The sequence below is a fragment of the Macaca nemestrina genome, chromosome 18 (assembly GCF_043159975.1).
Source record: "Macaca nemestrina isolate mMacNem1 chromosome 18, mMacNem.hap1, whole genome shotgun sequence".
Taxonomy (NCBI): Eukaryota; Metazoa; Chordata; class Mammalia; order Primates; family Cercopithecidae; genus Macaca; species Macaca nemestrina.
In genome coordinates, this window is record NC_092142.1 from 24,481,936 (window position 1) to 24,503,866 (window position 21,931).

A 21,931-nucleotide genomic window follows, 5' to 3' on the forward strand; every position below is an offset into this window, starting at 1 on the left:
TACTGCCAAGGCTTGCCTAAGTGCTGGGATTACTTGTGAGCTACCACACCTGGCCTCGGGTGCCTTCCTAGCATTCCTGGTCTGTGTTGCTGTAGCCAAGTTGTAGGAGATGAGCACAGATTATTCCTGATAGGCCATTGTGCTCTCTGAGTAGTTGGATCGTCTTTCTCTGGATGTATTATCAAAAGTATCTAATTGTCATGTAATAATCAGTCCATGACACAGAGGCCCCCCTGTTTGACTCGTGTTACCTTCTATAGGTGTCAGCACACCATTCCCTCCAGGTTAAAGCTTCTTCAGAGGGTTAGAGATTTGGGAGCCCCTGGAGATGAGGAAATATTTGAGTCAAACTACCTGGGCACCTCTGTCATAGGACAGTTTGATTGCTTGGAGCTATGTGGCATTTTGAAAAGGAAGCTGGGCCGGGCGCGGTGGCTCACGCCTGTAATCCCAGCACTTTGGGAGGCCGAGGCAGGCAGATCACAAGGTCAGGAGGTCGAGACCATCTGGCTAACATGGTGAAACCCCATCTCTACTAAAAATACAAAAAATTAGCCGGATGTGGTGGCGGGTGCCTGTAGTCCCAGCTACTGGGGAGGCTGCAGCAGGAGAATTGCTTGAACCCAGAGGCAGAGGTTGCAGCGAGCTGAGATCGTACCACTGCACTGCAGCCTGGTGACGAAGCCAGACTCTGTCTCAAAAAAAAAAAAAAAAAAAAAAAAAAAAAAGAAAGAAAGAAAAGGAAGCTGAAGCTGGAATCGGAAATTAAGAATTTCAGTCTGAGTTTTGCACCTTCCTTGTTTTGTGTGCATAGAGTAGTGTTTAGAGCCTTTGTTTTCTCATCTCTAAAATGGGAATAACAATCTCTACTAACTCCACGGTGATTTTGCAGGGGTGAAAGAGTGACTGTGTGTTGGGATTGACTTCGTCTACATACGTTTGTTGTTATTAATCCATGCACGTTTTCACGAATTCCCCCAGGTTATTGGTTTTCTGGAATGTTGCACTCCAGGGAGTACCTGAAATACAGGACAAGCACTCTTATCGTAAAGTTAGATTAAGAGGTTTAATTTACAGAAACTATTTTATAGCATAGATATCAAACGTTTTCAGGGCAGACTGCCTAAAGATCTGGAGAATTTCTGTACAATTTCAGACTGTGTAACTGTTTCCCGGGTTGGTGTATTAACTTTCTACCTTCTAGTTGCCTGCCTAAACTGCTTTCTTTTTTTTTTATATACTTTTTATTTTTATTTTTTAAATTTTACTTTAAGTTCTGGGATACATGTGCAGAACGTGCAGGTTTGTTATGTAGGTATACATGTGCCATGGTGGTTTGCTGCACCCATCAACCCATCATCTAGGTTTTAAGCCCAGAATGCACTAGGCATTTGTCCTAATGCTCTCTCTCTCATTGCTCCCTACCCGCCGACAGGCCCCGGTGTGTGATGTTCCCCTCCCTGTGTCCATGTGTTCTCGTTGTTCAACCCTCACTTATGAGTGAGAACGTGCGGTGGCTTAACCTGCTTTCTAACCCTCTGTACTAGGCAGAATAATGACCTCCCTGACATGCCCACATCCTAATCCCTGGAACCTGCAAATATGTTAGAGTAGCTAGCAAAGGGGAATCGGGTTGCAGATGGAACGAAGATTGCGAACCGACTGACTTTAAATGGGAGATTGTCCTGAATTATTTGGATGGAGCCAGTGTAATTCCAAGGAATTGTATACAGAAGGCTTCTCTTACCCACAGTTTCACTTTCTGAGGTTTCAGTTACCCATGGTTAACTGCGCTCTGCAAATATTAATGGAAAATTTCAGAAATAAATGTTCATAGGTTTTAAGTTACCCACCATTCTGAGTAGTGTGGTGACGTCTCACGCGGTCCCGCTCTGTGCCACCTAGGATGTGAATTATTCCTTTGTCCAGCTGTCCAGCATGTGTACCCTGTAGACTCTGCCCATCCATGAGTACTCTGCAGCCGTCTTGGTTGTCAGATTGACTGTCGTGGTATCTCAGTGCTTGTGTGCAAGTAACCTTTACTTTACTTGGTGATGGCCCAAGAGTACAAGAGCAGTGGTGCTGGTAATTCAGATATGCCAAAGAGAACCCATGAAGTGCTTCTTTTAAGTGAAAAGGCAAAACTTTCCAATTTAGAAAGGGTTAGTATAGTACAATAAAATATTTTGAGAGAGAGACCATATCAACCTAATGTTTATTATAATATATTGTTATAACCATTCTATCTTATTATGAGTTGTTGTTAATCTCTCACTGTGCCTAATTTATAAATTTAACTTTATCCTAGCTATGTATGTGTAAGAAATAACATAGTATCTGTAGGGTTTCGTATTATCCATGGTTTCAGGCAGTCACTGGGGGTCTTGGAGGCATATCCTCTGTAGATAAGGGGGCACTATTGTAAGTGGAAGAGGGAGGCAGAGAGAGAAGCGGAAGGTAGCGTGAGAAGGACTCGATCACTGTTGCTGGCTTTGGCAATAGAGGAAGAGGCTATGAGCCAATGCGGGCAGCTTCTAGAAATTGGAGAAAAGGCAAGGATATGACCCCTATTCACTGCTTCAGCCGCATTCATTTGCCCTATTTTCTTTGTTCCTCTGCTTGAGCTTTGCTAGCCTCATTGTTGCACCTGAGAAGTCAAACATGGCCCTGCCCCAGGGCCTTTGCACTTCCTGCTTCCACCACCTGCAGTGTTTCTTTGCATTAGGTAATTGCATGGCTGGCATCCTCCCTTCATTCCGGTTTCTGCTCAAGCATCTTATCCTCAGGGTGGCTTTTTCTTCTACCACCTGGATTCTCCTGCTAGTGGTAAGAACATCACTTATTGGAAAATGCTGGTGAATAGTGTCATCACTGACATATGCCTGTATTCCATAGTTACTCCACATCCACCCAGGTTTCTGGTATCCTAATTTCCTGTTTTTTAATTTCCCCCATTCTGGAGAGAGGATCTAGTCATTGATCTGGTACCACAAAATGACCTTAATGTTGCTGGAGTCAAAATTTAAAAGATGTTTATGTAACTCTCAGCTATCCCTGCTATTTAAGTACGCTGCCACCAGGTGGTGGTTGTGGGACATAGGTTGGGTCCAAAGTCAGGCATTTCCTGAGATACAAAATGAGTGGCTCCTTGCTCCTTCGAATTTGGACCAACCCTGCCTATTTTGTTCTTATATCATAAAATAAGAGGCTTTATAAAATATTCACTTTCAGTAAACAATAAGCAGGTATCGAAACAGATGTGTAAAGCCGTGTGTAAAACATACTCAGATACAGTTGTGTATTTGTTTTTTCTCTTCCCCCTTCTGAGCCAATGTCTTCATTTGTGTTTAGATATAGAAAAATCTTGGCAGGTGGAATTTTTCTTTCCTTCTTAGCATTCTTATGACTATCTAAATATGGACAAAAATGAAAATACCATGTTACCATAAGTATATCTTAAAGCAATTAATATTAAGAAATATTATTATAATACATATGCCATATATTAAATGGGTACATTATCCATTTAGAATTTGAACATTGCCTGGTGATTTCAACCAAGAAACCCCTTGACTTCAGTGAGAACTATGGATTTTCTTATTTAGAACAAAATAATGAGTTTCTTCTGTATTTATTGGTTCTCACTAGCCTGTGTATCTCTGTGTCAAAAGCTCCTTCCTTCTTTTAGTTTACTTTCAACTCTTGGCCTTGAGACTTTTCAATTTTCCTGGGACTCCCCTTTCCCATCCTTCCATTTTTCATCCACTAGGAGAAAGAAATTGCCCCAAATCACAATATGTTAGAACACCTTTAAGGAAAATCATTTTCAGTGGTTCAAAACTTCATTTCAGCTCCAGCACTCTATTGGCTAGAATTCTTCTGGTTATAACACAGAAATCCCAGGTAAAATCTGAACCGAGCATAAATCAAAAAGGAATTTAATGGCTCATGTATCTGAGAAGTCCCAGAAATTGGAGATATCTTTTTCTTTTTTTTTTTTGGCTTAATTATTGTTTAAACAATGTCACCAGATCTCTACTTCTGGATTCTCTATTGCCGCTGAGATGGTTGACTGCGTTCTCAAGTCTTCTCTCCTTGTGGCTGTGAAGTGGGTGCTAGCCTGTTTCTCTTTCCCCAAGTGTAGGTCGAGAAGCTTGATATCTCTGTCCCAGAAGTCTTTGCTGGAGCCTCGTGGTAGCTCATTAGTTCTTAGGGGTCATGCACACATCCCTCAAGCGGTTTCTGTTGCCAGCGGGGTGTGAGGCTTGAGGCACTGCCTCCCCGGAGCCTAGGGAGGAGTTAGTTTCCCCGGAGGCCCCTGGATCTGGTTACCAAAGACAGGAAATGAATGCTGCTGCCAAAACAACAGATGTCTGTTTCTAGACGCTCCTCTGTTCAAATGCAATCTTTCCCCGAAGTACAACCGAATGAAACAGACAGTGAGATTCCACCAGCTTGCATGGAGATAGAGGACCTAGGTTCTGTTGTGTCTTTCTACCAAGGTGGACACAAACGGAGCAGCTCCAAATCTCCCTCTCTAGTTCTCTGCTTGAAGATTCTGCATCTTTTCTTTAACCCAGAGGGGAAGAACGGAAGGAAGGGAAGAAAAGAGAGAGGGAGGCTATGCAAGAAAGAAGACGCATCTAGTCTCTAAACCTAAGATGTGTTACATCCTGAAAAAAGTATCTATGGAATCTGCCCCTCAGAAATCACTAATTATTTATTTAGAATATTTTCTATTTTCATCCCTTCCTTAGCAACCCCTAGCAGCTGCCTAGAAAATTTTAAAGGAATTGTATATCTTACAAGAGAATTCTTCAAATAGCAAGCAAAATAGTTTCATCACATGAAGTCTTCCTGCCCGGATTCGCTTCAAGTGGAGAGGGAGAAATGATTTGGCATTTGATCAGTCTTAATTTAACAACTAGATAGCCTAGAATTTCTAGAAAATCTTTGATTTTATGCCATTTTATTCTTTTCATTTAAAGTGAGCCTCACAATATAGAATTAAGTATGATTTGATTTTTTCTGCTTCTGTAAGATGTTTTAGGAAAATAAATCAGTGTCCTGGAGAAGAAAATTTCCCTTGTCCAATCTAGTGTTTTGACTTAAAATATATATATATCTCTCTCCACCTTGTTTGTGGTTTGGGGTATTCTTATTAGCACACAAGGATATTTTGTTCGTCAGCTTGTGTGTGTGTGTGTGAGAAAATTGTATCCTAGAGGATACTGTTGAAGGTTCTTCAGCAGCAATTTCCTGGGTAGCCTGAGGACCTTGGACTTGTTAAGCCCCAGGGTCATTGATTAGGTCCAGGCCAATTTCCTATGGACTTTTGATGGCTCCAGGGCCTTATCCTCTATTTTTTCCTCTGCTGTCTGACCATCCTTTTTGCCTTAGTGTCCTTCCCCTGTCCTGGCTGTGGAGCAGGTTGGAGTCTGGCTCATTCCTTATTTCCCCCAAGATGGAGAAACTAGGAGTAGAAATAGAAAGACTTCATATTGCTCCTCCAGTCGCTATTAGGCCTATGTACTAGAATGCTTCTTTTCATAAAGAGATATCTTTTCCTGGTTTCTTGCTACTTATTTGAAGATTCTGAAGACTGCTTCAGAAGTTTATTTTATTTCAGAAAAAGGCAAAATTTAAAAACACAGAGATTGTACAGGAAGTTAACTTCTGTGATTTCTAATTTCCAGCAATTGTGCTTTTACATAATATATATATTTTATATCTATAAAATATATTATGTATACATAGTGTACATATATTTTATATATATAAAATATATTATGTATATATATAAAATATATTATGTATATGTGTATATATATACAAAATATATTATGTATATATACATATATGTAATACACATATATTACGTGTATATACATAATATATTTTATATATTATATATACACATATATACACATAATATATGTGTATCTACATAATATATATTATATATAAATATATATTATGTATATACGCATAATATATGCATTATATATACACATATATTATGTGTATATGTATATATATTTTATATATAATATATATTATGTATATATACATAAAATATGTGTATATATTATGTATATATCTATATATACATAAAATATATTGTATATGTTATGTATATATCTATATGTATTTATATATAATATATTTTATGTATCTATATAAAAATATATATTTTTAATGACAGGGTCTTGCTTTGTCACTCAGGCTGGAGCACAGTGGCATGATCATAGCTCACTGCAGCCTAGAACTCCTGGGCTCAAGTGGTCCTCCAGCCTCAGCCTCCTGAGTACCTGGGACTGCAGACATGCACCACCATGCCCAGCTAATTTTTTGTTTTTATTTTTGTGTAGTGATGGGGTCTTGCTTTTTTGCTTAGGCTGGTCTTGAACTCCTGGCCTCAAGAGATCTTCTTGCCTCAGTCTCCCAAAGGGCTGGGATTATAGGCATGAGCCACTGTGTCCAGCTCACATTTTGAGGCTTCTAAGGAAGTAAACCCATCTTCTAATTCCATGAAAGACTGTTGGTGAGGTCTACGTACTGTCGTTTGTTTCAAAGGTCTCAGCACTTTGGGTAAGTTCAGAGAGAGGTATTGATTTTCTGAGCCCTGCTGTGATTTGGCAGTTTCAGAGACCACATGCTTAGCTGCCCTTTCCCAATGTGGGGCAGCTGAGGTAGGAGAGTTGCCCTGGGCTGTGTATTCTTTAAAAGGAAAGGGAGACAAAAAAATCTCTTCAGCCTAGGCTATTTCAAGGCAGCATGAAGGATGGAAAGCAACCCTTGTCTGCCACCTTGCTTAGAAATGCTCCTGACCCCGCTGCCTTGGTGGTGTGGTGGCTCTGTAAAGAAGAGCTGGTGGCAGAGACCTCAGGTGTTTGCTCAGTGACCCAGTGACATCACCGCCACCTCTTATTTCATGGTGAAGAATTTTTTTTAGCCACCCCGACCAAAATTGACACCTGCCTTTAGAAAAGTGTTCTCATGAGTAGTATGTAGCTAGAAGTTTAGTGGTTATATCACTCTCTTGTTATGAAGCTCTGTCACACAAACACTCCCTGACTTTATAAGGTGCAAAGTACCTGGTCTGGAGTGGAAAAGCTTACGACGCCTTTCTCCTCGCTGTCTGAGTTTATTTATTGCTTCACTTATTCCTGTACTATCAGAGCAGATTTTACCCAGACTAGTCTTGAACTCCTGGCCTCAAGTTACCTGCTCGTCTCGGCCTCCCAAAGTTCTGGGATTCCAGACGTGAGCCACTGTGCCCAGCCTCTTCTATAAATTTTTAATACTTATAAAGTATATATAATTTCTTTCAAAAATGTGTATTTTAAAATAATTTGCTTCTTTCACTTAAAAGTATATTATGACCATCTTTTTGTGTCAAAAATATACTTCCGTAACATAATTTAACGCTTTTATGTTCATAAAAATGATAGAGATTTTTGTCAGTCATACCTTAATAAAGCTGGGAAAACAGTAATATAGACAAGAGACTATTCTTTTGGGGAAAAAAAAAAAACCCAAATTTTGAGCCTGACCACACATGAATTACAGAAATAAATCACAGGTAAAGAAGGAAATGAAAGGCCAGGTGCGGTGGCTCACATCTGTAATCCCAGCACTTTGGGAGGCGAGGGCAGGCAGATTGCATGAGTCAAGGGGTTTGAGACCAGCTTGGGCAACATAGGGAAACCCCATCCTACTAAAAATACAAAAATTAGCCTGTGTGGTGGTGGATGCCTTTAGTCCCAGTTACTCGGGAGGCTGAGGTGAGAGGATTCCTTGAGCCCAGGAACTGGTGGCTGCAGTGAGCTGTGATCATGCCACTGCACTCCAGCCTGGGTGACAGAGTGAGATCCTGTATCTATAAAAAAATAAAAATAACGAAACAAAAGAAGCACCAGAAGACAAGAACATCAACAGTGACAACAACAAAAATTGGTAAGAATATTAGAAGGCAGTACGGATATATCTTAATATTGGGATGGCAAAATCCTTTCAAATCAAGATTATTAAAAAAGCTGTAAAGAGAAAAGGGAAAGATTGATGGATTTGCACATAGAAAAGGTAAAATTCTTTTATATGAGAAAAGAATCCTCAACAGAGCGTATTCACTTGCTAGGCTGCTGTAACAGAACACAACAGCCTGGGTGACAAACAGCAGAAATATATTTTCTCCCAGTTCTGGAGGCTGGAAGCCTGAGATTAGAGTTGGAAAGTTAGTTTCTTCTGAGGCCTCTCTCCTTGGCTTGCAGACGGCTGTCTTCTCCCTGTGTCTTCACGTGGTCTTGCCTCTGTGTGTTTGTGTCCTAATCTCTTCTTATAAGGACAGCTATCATATTTCACCCATTGGACCTCATTTAAATGTTTAAAAAATTTTTATTTATTTTTTGTAAGTTCTGGGATACATGTGCAGGTTGGTTACATAGGTATACATGTGCCATGGTGGTTTGCTGCACCTATCAACCTGTCATCTAGGTTTTAAGCCCCGGATCCCTTAGGCATTTGCTATATGACCTCATTTTAAATCAATCACCTCTTTAAAGATCCTGTCTCCAAGGTTAGGTGTGGTGGCTCACTTCTGTCATCCCAGCACTTTGTGGGGCTGAGGTGGGAGGATCACTTGAGCATAGGAGTTTGAGACCAGCCTGGGCAACATAGTGAGACCCTGTCTCTACAAAAAATACAAAAATGAGCCTGGTGTGGTGGTGTGTGCCTGTGGTCCCAGCTACTAGGGAGGCTGAGGTGAGAGGATCGCCTGAACCTGGGACATCAAGGCTGCAGTGAGCTGTGATTGCACCACTGCACTCCAGCCTGGGTGACTAGGCAAGACCCTGTCTCAAAAACAAACGAACAAACAAACAAACAAACAAATATCCTGTCTCCTCAGCTCAACACAAAAGGCCTTGGTTCCTTGCATGACCTGAGTTCCAAGAAATAGGCCAGGGTCTAGTGGTTCACAGGTATGGCGTAAACATCCAGGTTGGCCATTCCATGGCTTGGAACACTGAACAAACACTCACCAAAGATCACAGGGTCATTCTCAGGGTATGCTTGAGTTCTTGCTGGCTGGCAAGACATGCCCGCCACAGAGAGAACACAACTCGTCCATAACACAGAACAAATACTGTGTAAGGAGCCTGGGGGACTCATCTGAAAAGATGGATCTAAGGGATCCAATTCCCTTGGCCCTGCCTGTTGCTTGGATGGCCTTGCTACCTCTGTTGTTTCTATTCCTCCTGAGCTGCTAGGACTCTGTGGCGTCTCCAGCCCCCAGCCCATCTGTAGTCACATTCTTTAGACATGTTTCCGTTTCCAGTTAAGTTACCAGCAAGTCCTGGGGCTGAGTCTCCTCTGGGAATTTTGCAGATCTCTGTACTAATCCATTACAAGATGCTATTCAGGTTTAATTGTTAGAGGCCAATTGTTAAAGAACCCCCCCACCCCGCCCCCCACCAAAAAAAAAAAAAAAAACACCCTTTATTATGAAAGTAACATGAGCTCATTGTAAAAGAAAAAAGACAACTAACAAATAAATGAAAATAAAATGAAGACTCTCTCCACGGTTCATCATCCTCCTTCCCGCACTGCCAACCTCATTCGCCAGACGGGAGCTACTGCCTAGAACCGGCTGTGTCTCCTCCCCTTTGTGTGATTAATACAGTAGGTTAAGATGTGGTCATTGATAGAATACCATGACACTGACTAGAAGTTATCTAGAATGAACACGGCTGCTGATCCTTCTAGTTAACACACCATGCTGACCTACTAGACTAGTTGGTGTGTTTAAACCTCACAAGATCCTGTGAGATAGTCCTGTTGTTACCTCATTTTATTAGATGAAGACATTGTGGATTAGACACGATGCATAATTTGTCCACAGTCGCTGAGCTGGGAAGTATTTAAGTCACCCCGATTAACTTCAGAGCCTGCATCTGTTTTGTCTCCTTGTTTGTTATATGTTGATGGCTTTGTTTACTTGTTTGCCTGTTTCGTTTGCTTTGTTTTCTTGTCATGAGATGGTGAACACTTTTCCCTGACATGGCAGAGAAGTCTAGCTCGTTATTTTGTAATTTCTACATTGTATTTTTCCGTGGGGATGGGTCATCGTGCTTTACTTAACCACTCTTTCCTGATGGACATCTCTGTAGTTTCCATCCTTTTACAAACAAGGCTTTCTGTATTCTTGTGGAAATGTTTGTATAGAAAACGGAAGGAGTATGCACTTCAAAATTGTGGATGCATTTTGATAAGTGGTCAGAAGACAATCTTATTTCTAAGTTCTTGGGAGAGACCTCCATGTATTCCCCTGTGTACTGATATATATAGATTTAGTAAAACTCAGCACCTTTTGTGCCCCAGGTACCTACTGGCACTGGATAAAAGCTTTTAATAATAAGGATGGTGATTCCATATACAATTACCATGAGATGAAAGAAAACATGTGGTTTGTGTGTGGTTATTGCTCTTGGATGCTATTATTTAGAGTTTAGTTTCTGTTATCAAAATAATACTCAATGCTCCTTTCTCTTCTGCATGAAAGGGAAAAAAGTAAATACTTCTCTTCTGTCTTTGAACTGCTGCAGAATCATTTTTCTGTAAGACTTTGGGATTCACCGTGAGGCCAAAGATTCCTTTTTAAAACTTTTCCCAAGTGAACTGGAGCTGAGTGACAGGAAGGCTTTAGCTCTGAAGCAAGATTAAGTTTCTGAAGCAGTGGTTAGTGACAGATGGGAATGCCTTCAGTGTGCAGGTACAACAAAGCCGGAGTCCGTCTGTCCATGATTTGCCCTATAGGGGGATTCTGTGGGCAGAAGACTGCCTTGGGGCTTCCTGAGAAGTCCAGGTTGGCACCTGTCAGCACCTTGCATTTATCCAGAGAGCAATTCCCCCTGTAGTCATAGCACAGTGCCAATGCCAAGGACCTCTCAAAGCTCCTCTCCCATTGTGACAGGGAAAGAGGTCAGGGGGATCTTGAGCAAGACCCGAGGTGGACAGCTTCCCTGTGAAGCATGTCCCGTGGATTAAGAAGGTTCACATTTGGTGCGGCGTTGGTAGTGGTTTTTCTTAAAATTCAACAAATACACTTACGTTCTGCTTACTGCGACAAGGTGAGTTGCTGCAGATGGTGCTTCTGTAGACTTTTTTTTCCCCGTATAATCTTTGGTGGAGATACTCCTTGACATAAAATCCCCAGTGTTCACAGAAGGATTCTCTTTTCGTTGTCTTGCTGAGGTAGAGGTTGTTTCTTGTGTCTCCATTTTTCTTGGGCACCTGACGATCTGGAATAAAGACTACATTTCCCAGTCTGCTTTCTGGCTGATGTGGCTTCATGAGGTTAACTTTGAACCAGTGGGATTCGAGAGTAGATGCTTTTACAACTTCTGGGAAACGCCCTTATGAGGAAGCTCCCCTCTTTGCTGTTGGTGAAAGGGAGAACATGATGGTTGAAGCTTGAACAGTCAGTAGGTGCCATGTAGAGAAAACCGCATCTTAAAAATGCTGAGGCAACCAGATAAAAAGAGCCCAGTGGGAGTCCTTTGGCTAAGACAGGCATACATTTCTGCATTGCTTAAGCTGTATCATCTTGGGGTTTCAGTTGCTCTTAGCTAAACTTAATTGTAATGGATACATCTGCCTTTTCTGTTCCAGGCGTCATGCTAAGGGTTTTAGGTAGAGCATCTTATGAAGCCCTCATGAGAAACTTTGCTGTTATCCACATTTTGCAGATAAAGAAACTTAAAGAAAGGGAATTAGGTCTGATGCTGTGGCTCACGTCTGTAATCCCAGAACTTTGGGAGGCTGAGGCAGGTGGATCATCTGAGGTTAGGAGTTTGAGACCAGCCTGGCCGACTTGGTGAAATCCCATCTCTACTAAAAATGCAAAAATTAGCCGGGCACAATGGTGCGCACCTGTAATTCCAGCTACTCGGGAGGCTGAGGCAGGAGAATCACTTGAACCTGGGAGGTGGAGGTCACAGTGAGCAGAGATCAGGCCATTGCACTCCAGCCTGGGCAACAAGAGCAAAACTTTGTCTCAAAAAAAAAAAAAGTGGGGGGGAAATTACATGTGACTTTTCCAGAGTGACACACACAAATCAACTTAAAGAAGAGGAACCTTGACTGACCTTAGATTTGGCTCCAGAATCTGTACTTTTAATCTCCGTGCCTTCCAGAAATTATTCAGACATTTATTTTGCAACCCATATTGAGTGCTTCGTGATGTGCTTTGCAATGTGCCAGGCGCTGTGGTTGGTGTTGGAAACACAAGGGTACACAGAAGCAATGGAATTGTCTTCTTTTTTTTTTTTTTTTTTTTTTTTGAGACGGAGTCTCAGGCTGTTGCCCAGGCTGGAGTGCAGTGGCGCGATCTCGGCTCACTGCAAGCTCCGCCTCCCGGGTTCCCGCCATTCTCCTGCCTCAGCCTCCTGAGTAGCTGGGACTACAGGCGCCCGCCACCGCGCCTGGCTAATTTTTTGTATTTTTAGTAGAGACGGGGTTTCACTGTGGTCTCGATCTCCTGACCTTGTGATCCGCCCGCCTCGGCCTCCCAAAGTGCTGGGATTACAGGCTTGAGCCACCGCGCCCGGCCGGAATCTTCTTCTTGTGGCATTTACCTTCCAGTAGAGAAGAAAGATACAATCAATTAAAGTAAATAAGGTGAAAATTACAAGCATAATGACTACTCTGAAGGAACAATACCCAGTACTGTAAGATAATACCATAAAGGCTGCAATTTGAGCATATTTTTGAGAAATCTCACCTAATGAAGGACCGGGGAGATTCCTCTGAATAAGTGGCATTTGAGATGAGATCTGAAGGATGAGTAGAAGGTGAGGGTGTGTGTGTGTGTGTGGCAATCCAAGCAGAGGAAATAGCACGTGCAAAAACCTCACAGTGGGAGAGTGCATGGAAAAAGTAAAAGCTCAGAATGCGGGCACTCAGGGAGACAGGGAGAAGCATGACTTAGGATGAAGCTGGAGAGGAAAGACGTGCAAAGACTTGTAGGCCATGTTAAAGAGTTAGGCTTTTGTCCTAGGAAAGATGGAGAACTGTTTAATGGTTTTAGCAGAGAGGTGGCACGTTCAGGTGTATTCTTTGAAATGATCAGCCTGATTGCCATGTGGGCAATGGATCGGAGGGACAAGAGTATGTACCTCTAGGAAGTTCTTCCAGTAGTCCAGGAAAAACATTTCTGGTGGCTTAGACTAGGGAGATGGCAGTGATGATGGAAAGAAGTGGCTGACTCTGAATGATATCTGGGAGGTAAAACTGAATGGCTATGTCATTGACTTGCCTTTGAGGGGTGAGAGAGAGGAAAGTCAGCAGGAACTTCAAGGTTTCTGACTGGCTTCTGTAACAGGATGGGAGAATGATGGCTTTATTCACCAAGACAAACCATAAGGACAGGAACAGGGTTGGGAGTAGAGGACCTTTGCTGACTTAATCTGTTCAGCACACCCTATACCCACTTGCTTTGAAGAACTGCTGATCCAGTCATACAGTTTTTGGTTAGATTTACCTTCAGAAAACCCTGCCGACCTGGCTGTAGTGCACCGTGCTTCAGTGTGGTGTCAGTGTTGGTGCAGGCGGTGGCTTAGTGACCCAGGCTTGCACAATGAGATTCCTTTTCATGAATGTTTAAGGTTGAAAGTAAAAACGAATGGGACTTATCTTTAGAGTCTTGGAGCAGCAAGGATGGGGTGTTGGAGCTGCTTTCTGGTCACGTTTCTTACCTATGGAGAAAAGTAGGTTGCAGTAGGAGAGAAGGTAGATAGAGGTGAGCAGAAATGAGAGATGAAGAGAGAGAGAGAGTTTCTTTCGCTGTTTAAATTCCTAAATCTAGGCATGCTCAAGACTAACTCTATCCAAGACATTTCTAGTTACTTAAGCCAATATATTTCCTTTTAAGTCTCAACCCAGTTTGAGGTGAGTTTCTGGTACTTTCTTCAGGGCTCCGATTAGTCAGGTATAACGAGCCTCCAAAAATGTTGAGATTCAGATGGTTTTGAGACATCTATGTATAGATATCAAATAGGCAGTGGGATGGATGTGTCTGAGCTCAGAGGAGAGGACAGGGATAGGAGATATAAATTTGGGAATTATTGGCATAAAGGCAATAATTGAAGCCATGGTCCATGGTGATTTTGCACAGGCAGTAAGTATATGCTGGTAAGAGAAGAGGATTTAGGATTGGACTTTGAAATTGGAGACTATAGAAAGAAGAGCTTGCAAAGGATGCAGAGACGTAGGGGGACAATAAGAAAGAAGATGTAGTTTGATGGAAGTAAGGGTTTTAAAAGGGAGGGAGTGATCAACCATGTTGGATGTCACTAAAAGAGCTTCTGCACTGAAGTCTGAAAAATGTCCACTTAGTTTAGATGTAACTGGAGAAAGAGTTGACTTTTTAAAGATATGTCTTAGCATCCTGAGAGCTAGGAGATGCCTAGTGCAATATTAAAGATATCTCGAAAGGTTCAGAAAGATAGAAATGGGTCAGCATTTAGTTTTAGTTCTCAGGAACTTGCTGGGGCAAAGGGAGGGAAATGAATTGCTTGTTTAACGAATATTTAAGGCATCCATTCTTTACCAGGTGTTGTACAAGATGCCAGGGAGATGGTAAATAACAAGGCCCTTTTATCCTTGTGAAACTTGGTCTAAATAAGAAGACAGACAAACAAGTGACAATCACAATTTAGCTTAATACATGCAGAATGTGTCAATTTGAATACTTTTGGCTGTAAGCAAGAGGAAACTTAATGAACAGTGACTTAGGACATTTAGATTTCACTTAGCAAGAAATCCAGATAGGTGGTGCTGGGATGGATCCAGCAGTTTATCAGTATAGGAAGGGAAGGCTGCTTATATCCTTCAGTTTGGCCACTGTTACCTGTTGGATTTTGAACTGTAGTTTGTTGCAGCATGAACTCAAGATGGTAGCTGCAGCTCTGGGCATCGTATGCCAGCATAAGAGTATGTGAAGAAAGAGGAGAGGAAAAGTAGCGAAAAGACTGTTTCTGCGGGCAGCCCTTACCTTTTATGGAGCAGAGAATTCCTTGCAGAAGACAACAGTGTATTTGCTCTACATGCTCCTGCCCACAACTGGATCACATTCATTTATCCTATTATCCATTTATTTTTAAAAAGTCTGTTCAACAGACAGTGTTGTGGATATAGAGTATGCACCAGTGAATAAAACAAACTTCCTTCTTAAATAAGTCAGTGTGGGAAAATGCTCATTTTAGTGTCTGGCCCATAGTGAAGGTTCTTTCTGTGAGTGTTATATATGATTTCACGGAACTTATATTCTATGGGGGAAAACAGATAATAAACAGGTAAATGTATAATATGTCAGGTGATGGTAAATGAAATGAAGGAAAATAAGGCAGAGGAGAGAAATAATGGAAAATTAAAGAAGGTAGTTAGGGGAAGCTTGTTGGATAGACCACTGAAGGACATAAGTGAGGAGTCATGTAGAAATCTGGGAAAGGACATTCCAGCAGATGGAATAGCCTTAATGCATGGCTGCGATTGGCATGTTTGAGAGGTTGCAGGGAGGCCAATGAGACTGGGACACAGTGAAGAAACAGGAGAGTTAAGGCATGAAGTCAGCTAGATAGGTAGGAGCCAGATCCTATGAGACTTCTAGTGAGATGGGAGCCATGGTGGGATTGAACAGAAGGTGTCCATGATATGATATATGCATTTGCTGGTGAAGAATCATTTATAGGGAGACAAGAGAGAATGCAGGGAAACAGATGACAAGGTTACCTAAGACCCCAAATGAGAGGTGATGGTTGTTTGGACTGGCTGGTGAGCATAGGACTGGTAAGAATTGCTAAGAGTTGGTTCTTCCTGCTCCAAGGCTCCAAAGATGAGTTCCCTTCATTTTCACCTCCAACCTTAAAAAATCCATGAAAAAGAATCTCATTGTGCAAGCCAGGGTCACTAATCCAATGCCTGCACCAATCACATCACCACACTAAAATACAGTGTTCGGAACATATCTGGAAGATAATGTGTGGGTTACTGGACAAAATGAGAAATCATGGATGAATCGTAGATTTATGGCTGGACAGCTGGAAGAATGGAGTTTGTATTTACCAAAGAGGAGCAGTTTTAAGGGGAAAGATCATATTGGACATGAGATGACCATTAGACTTCTAAGTGGACAGTTGGATGAACGAGTCTGTCTAATCTTGGACCACTCAGCCTTTGGCAAAAAGAACAGACTGTCTTAGTCCAACCATGAGTCATCTTCTAGAGCTGGGCACATTGTTGCCCAAACAAAAGATGAGTTCCGTTAGCAAGAAAAGAAGGGGATGCCTGTTAGGTAGGCAAGTAACAGTGCCTACCACAGTGAGCCAAAGGAAGTGACACTTCAACTGAGAAGTGAGAGTTTTGTAGGAATTAGTCAGAGACTAAGAGTTAGTGGTGAGGGAAGAGTGCTGGGGCATAAGGAACAGAGTGTGCAAAGGCTTGGAGGAGGAGAGGATGTGGCACATAAATGTCCCGTGGTGAAATGAAATGATTCTTCTCTCTAAGCGTGCCTGCAGTGCGTGTTATTACAGATAGGGGTTTAGGGGGGCTGTAACTCCTGTCTAACCTTAGGGATCCCAGGGAACACTCACTCACTTTGGATTGAGGGTTGCCTTGCAGAACTATCTTTTATGGGCTAGCCTTAGTCTGTTTTATGCATTTTTTTTTCCTTTTCTTTTTTCCCCTCTGATGGCACATGCCTGCATAATAATGAAATATCCTTCTTTCCCATAAAGCAGTATTTTTCACAAATTGCATTCAAAGGAATTAACATTCCCAGCTTGTCTGACTCACTTGGCAGAACATGTTTGCCTGCCCACATGTGGGATGGCCCAGTTGACCACCACACTGAAAGCGAAAGCCCGTCAGCGTATTTATGCACAGACAGTTCTTGAGAGGCTGTTGACTCGTTGTTTTTCCTTCCATTTTCACAATGACATCTGTTGGATTACACCTGACATTCTGCAAAGTGTGTATGTGGGATACTGCCCAGCGTAAGAGGAGAATGAAAGAGAAGGAGGGAAAGAACGTCATGAGGGAAAGAGAGGCAAATGCATTTCCATTTTATAGTTTCTGCCTAAATATTTGTCCTGCAGCCTCTGTTCCTGAAAGAGTATGGGGTGCATTCGTTTCATGATTCAAATGCATATTTATGCCAAAAGTTTCCTTCTCTGTGCAAGACACATAAAGCTGCAAGGAAGACATAGAAGATTTGGGGAGGCTTTTATACATCTTCCTGCTCAACCGTGATTGGATTTCTCTAGTGCACCCTATTTTATTAAACTCTAAAAGAAGATTTCGATCCTTTGTAGTCAGTGTTCTGTTTTGGCAGCGTGTAGCCCATTCAGGAAACTTCCATTTATTAGATAACTGCCTGGAGGATTCTATTGGGAGTGGGTTGACATACTTAGGATTTTTCAAAGAATAAAACTACTCAATTAATTCTGTCCTAAAATTAACCTGCTACTTTGTGCACCTTACAGTGCAAATGGTTTTCATGAAAACCTACAGGGCTCTGCCAGATCTCAGAGGGTACAAACCCCAGAACTGACAGAGCTGTCTTCCTGCATATCTTGGAGACTCCGTGAGAAGGGTTATCTGGTCTACCAAAGGTAGATACATGTTCTCGCTTATCATTTTACTAACACCATTTTATTTGTATAGGTCCAATACACACGCTGCCCAATGACCCTCATACTCCTTTTCTTTTGTTTGATTTTGATTTGCTTTTCATCTCCTGAGGAATGACGCTGGCCTTATGGGAACTTAACCTGATTTCTCAGACAATACCTGGCCAGGGCATATGGATACAGAGTCACCTGGGAAAGGTCACAATATTTTAGCAGGCTATTTCAAGTGGAATTTGGAAGAAATGATGTGGTACAGTCGCTGAACATTTATACAGCCTTGAAAACACAGGGCAATGAGGCATCTTGGGCTCCGGAGCCAGCTGCTTGGCTGTGGTTATTGACTGCATGACCTGCTGGCTGTAGGGCCTGGAATGAGTTACTGACCTAGCATGTGACTCAGTTTGCTTATATGTAAAATGGGACTACTAATAGCTCAGACTTCCTGGGGCTAGTTGTAAGGATTAAATGAGACAGCACATGTGTATTAGTCTGTTTTCATGCTGCTGAGAAAGACATACCCAAGAATGGGTAATTTATAAAGAAAAAGAGGTTTAATGGACTCACAGTTCCACATGGCTGAGGAGGCCTTACAATCACGGTTGAAGGGGAAAGGCACATCTTACATGGCAGAAGACGAGAGAATGAGAAAAAAGTAAAAGAGGTTTCCCCTTATAAAACCATCAGATCTTGTGAGACTTATTCTCTATCACAAGAACAATATTGGGGAAATCACCCTTATGATTCAGTTATCTCCCTGGGTCCCTCCCCGCAGGAGGAAATTATGGGAGCTACAATTCAAGATCAGATTTGGGTGGTGACACAGCCAAACCATATCAACATGCAAAGCTCTAGAAAATAAATACAATAAAGGAAGAAGATGTAGATTTTTTTTTAAATTAAGAAGTCAGTTATCAATATAAATATAGAATATATGAACAAGTTAATTGAGATGCCTTTGGTAGTTTTTTAAACCTGCTAAGTATGTTCCTTTAGCATGTTTGTTTCTTTCCTCAAATCTTCATTGGATTCCAACCAAGCAACCATATTTATCTAATATTGGATGGTTATTTATAACCGTCTGCTAACTCTGGTACTGTTCAGGGTTCTAGGAATATGCAAATAAATCATAAGCCATGAAAAAGTGGTACAAATTTGACCAGTATACCCTTTGAAAATCACATGTGATCAATGATGCCATCTTAGTTTGGGCCCACATTTTTGCAGTAACATCTGAAAGAATGGATTTGTCCATTTGCTTAACAATTTTTTACCTTTTGCACTCAAAATATCATTGATGAAGCTCAGATGCTTTTCTTCTTCAGCCTAGAAGTGATTTACTACTGTTCGCCAGTTATCATACTTTTCTCCTTATATTTATGTTCTTTATATTTATGTCTTGTCTGAATGGCAGTAAGCGTGGTTTTAACCCTTCTTACCCATCATTTCCGTCAACAAGCATTCTCTTCCATTCAGAGCGTTATTCTAAATCACCTACTAAATAGAAATCTACCAGCTGCTGGCCGGGCGCAGTGGCTCACGCCTGTAATCCCAGCACTTTGGGAGGCCGAGGCGGGCAGATCATGAGGTCAAGAGATTGAGACCATCTTAGCCAACATGGTGAAACCCCATCTTTACTAAAAATACAAAAAAATTAGCTGGGTGTGTTGGTGGGCATCTGTAATCACAGCTACTCGGGAGGCTGAGGCAGCAGAATCACTTGAACCCGGGAGGTGGAGGTTGCAGTGAGCCGAGATCATGCCATTGCACTCCAGCCTGGTGACAGACTCCATCTCAAAAAAAAAACCAAAAAGTTACCAGCTGCCATTGTTTCCCCCGCTCCCACAAAAAATATAAACATTTTGAGGCCAGGGTAGTGTCTATATTCAAGAAAGGTTTGGAAAATAAAGGAGTAGAATGAATACAGAAGAGCCATCTTTTTCTTGTTCAATGCTGAGCAATTTCAGCAGACACCTGCCACACTAGGGTGAAGCAGAAGTTTAAATAAAGTCACTAATGATTATATTTCCATACTAAAGCGCCCCTCAACTTTTTGTTTTGTTTTGTTTTTTTTGAGATGGAGTCTTGCTCTGTCACCCAGGCTGGAGTACGATGGTGCCATCTCAGCTCACTGCAGCCTCCACCTTGCAGGTTCAAGCGATTCTCCTGCCCCAGCCTCCCGAGTAGCTGGGACGACGAGTGTGCGCCACCACACCTGGCTAATTTTTGTATTTTCAGAGATGGGGTTTCACTGTATTGGCCAGGCTGGTCTCAAACTCCTGAACTCATGATCCACCCACCTTGGCCTCCCAAAGTGCTGGGATTACAGGCGTGAGCCACCGCACTTGGCCCCCTCAACTTTTTTTTTAAATGTAACTCTGTTCATCTAACAGCGAAGTCATCACCTGAACCCGAAGTAGAGGTGGCTCATAAAATTCCTCATCCAATATTAAAGGAGGTCAGGTCACTGGCCACTTCGTTAACTCGTTATGAATTGAAACAATGAGTTTGTTGAGTTCATGGACATTTTAAAATTTAATCACTTTAGAAAGATATTTGGTGACTGAAATCTCTATAGTCATTATGGGAAAGCCTTATCAAGTTTTTTTTTTTTTTGCTGCTATTTTTCAAAGACAGGCTTTCCTTTTGTCTCCTGGGGAGATTAGGTTTTTTTTGTACTTTCTTGCCTTTTCTCCCTCTTCTATTTCATTCTCTTCCTTCCTTCCTCCCTCTTTTTTTTTTTTTAAATAGGAACAGCAGTCACTTGTGTATGTTATTACACCATGGGACAGGATGCTTTTAATTCTACTACTATTTTTGTTTTTCACAGGCACCCTTTTCCGGAAATGCTGCTTCCCTAAATGCATGGGCATGCAGCATTTCTGAAAGATGATTTTTCATACGAGTGTATCAGAGGATAGAATGGCTTCCTGGTCATCGCATTTATTTATTCCGTCACCATTGACTTGCTCTTAGGAGCCGTCTAAAGGTTGTGATTTACTTACCACAACCATAGCTGAACAATAGCCTTCCCCCTTAGACCCCGGTTTTTAACACAAAAATTGTACATTATAAGAAGTTTAGAAAATACCAAAAGTACATAGAGAAAAATTACATTCTCCCATAATCCTACCATCCAGAGGGTATCTTTTCTGTGCCCAAAGCCTCTAAATCATTCTAACTGCTCACCCTTTAACCCAATGACATATGCCAGAATTTATTAAAAGCTATAGTATAATCCCAAATTTGAGATAATACCAATAATTAAATATATATGCGTATATTAATTTGCATATAATGCAAACAGTTGGATGTAATTTGAAAATTATATTCAATTGCAAATTCTATATTGTGTTTAGAATTTATATATTACAATTTGTATATAATTTAAACATATAGATTGCACATTATAATGCAAATAAATATAATTTGCACATAATGAATACAATTAACTATATGCATATATGCATAGAGTTAAATAATACATCTATTTAATTATTGGTATTATCTCAAATTTGGGATTATACTATAGTTTTTACCTGTTTTCCACTTACACAGAATATTGTCATAGTCTCATGCTTCTGAATATTCTGTCACAACAGTGGCTTTCAATTTTTCTTTTACTATGCCTCGCAGTCAGAAATGCATTTTATATAATGACCTGGTATAAACACACATGCATTAGAAAAAAAGTTTCACGAAACCATGCTTCCCACGAGTAATGGACTCTTATATTTTCTGTTCTTTCATTCTATTTAAAAGGCTGGCCAAGGTCCACTAAATTGGTTTCCTGATTCATTAATGATTTGTGACCCACGGTTTGAAAACTGCTTTGTTACTGCATTAACTTTATTGGCTGTGTAGTGTTCATTGTATGAAATAGGTGTATTATAATGTATTTACCTGATGTTATACAGTTGAACATGTAAATTGCTTTCAGTGTTTTTCTAGTCCTAAAATATTGCAATGAACAAATGGGTGTGAAACACACACACACACACACAGACACACACACACACACACACACACATTTTCTTTGAATAAATATCTGGGCATTTATCACTGGGTTAAAGGGTGAGCAGTTAAAATGATTTAAAGGCTTTTGGTACACATTGCTAAATTTTTCTCCAGGAAGCTGATATAAATATTTACACTCTGGCCAGCTTTGTCTGGGGATGCCCTGTTCTCCCTGCCCTCACATAAGAAAACCATATTCTTTGAGTTAACTTAGAATCTCAGTCACAGAT

The 21,931-nt window shown here is 41.2% G+C and overlaps 1 protein-coding gene across 1 annotated transcript in view; it reads left to right on the top strand.

Annotated features, from left to right (window-relative positions):
- Positions 1–21,931, top strand: part of LOC105485047 (heparan sulfate-glucosamine 3-sulfotransferase 4) — a 441,286-nt gene that overhangs the window by 12,956 nt on the left and 406,399 nt on the right. The gene's annotated exons all lie outside the window — the stretch shown is intronic.